This window comes from Penaeus monodon, chromosome 34 (genome assembly GCF_015228065.2).
Source record: "Penaeus monodon isolate SGIC_2016 chromosome 34, NSTDA_Pmon_1, whole genome shotgun sequence".
In the NCBI taxonomy this organism is placed as follows: Eukaryota; Metazoa; Arthropoda; class Malacostraca; order Decapoda; family Penaeidae; genus Penaeus; species Penaeus monodon.
The window spans coordinates 33,725,294-33,725,748 of record NC_051419.1 but is presented as its reverse complement, the minus strand read 5'-3'; the positions used below and the strand labels follow the sequence as shown (position 1 = coordinate 33,725,748).

The window sequence follows — 455 nt, the reverse complement described above, 5'->3', positions numbered from 1 at the left end:
ATCAATTTTCATACCTACAGTTTATTTCACCTTTTTTTTCCTCTCAAGCCTCAAAATACCTTATCAAATTCCCACTTCATATCCCTTTACGATTATGGTTGATTATATTCTTCACGCTTTTACTGTTTTTTACTTTAAAAAATCGACACTCACCCCACACCTTTATAAGTTCTTTTACGAACCACAGCTCTCAAAATTTGCACACTTTTCAACTCCATATTCAAAAATCTCTCACGCTACTCACATTCAACTCTTTAAAAGAGCAAGTCTTTTCGGGTGTGCCTTAAAACGTATTCCTTTTCTCCCTTTGACTCCTTAAAACTTTTGCACGCAGTACCCCCTCTGTCACTTTCTCAATTTCCCTTTTTCTATGCGAATATTTTAGCTCCTATTTTCACCATAATTTTTCAACATTCCCCTTGCTAATCCTCACCCACCCTGCCAGATCACCAGAC

General features: G+C 36.9%; 1 protein-coding gene across 1 annotated transcript in view; it reads right to left on the bottom strand.

Moving 5' to 3' along the window:
• The window catches only part of LOC119594893 (nuclear localization sequence-binding protein-like), a 6,501-nt gene that overhangs the window by 682 nt on the left and 5,364 nt on the right, over window positions 1–455 (bottom strand). The window lies entirely within an intron of this gene.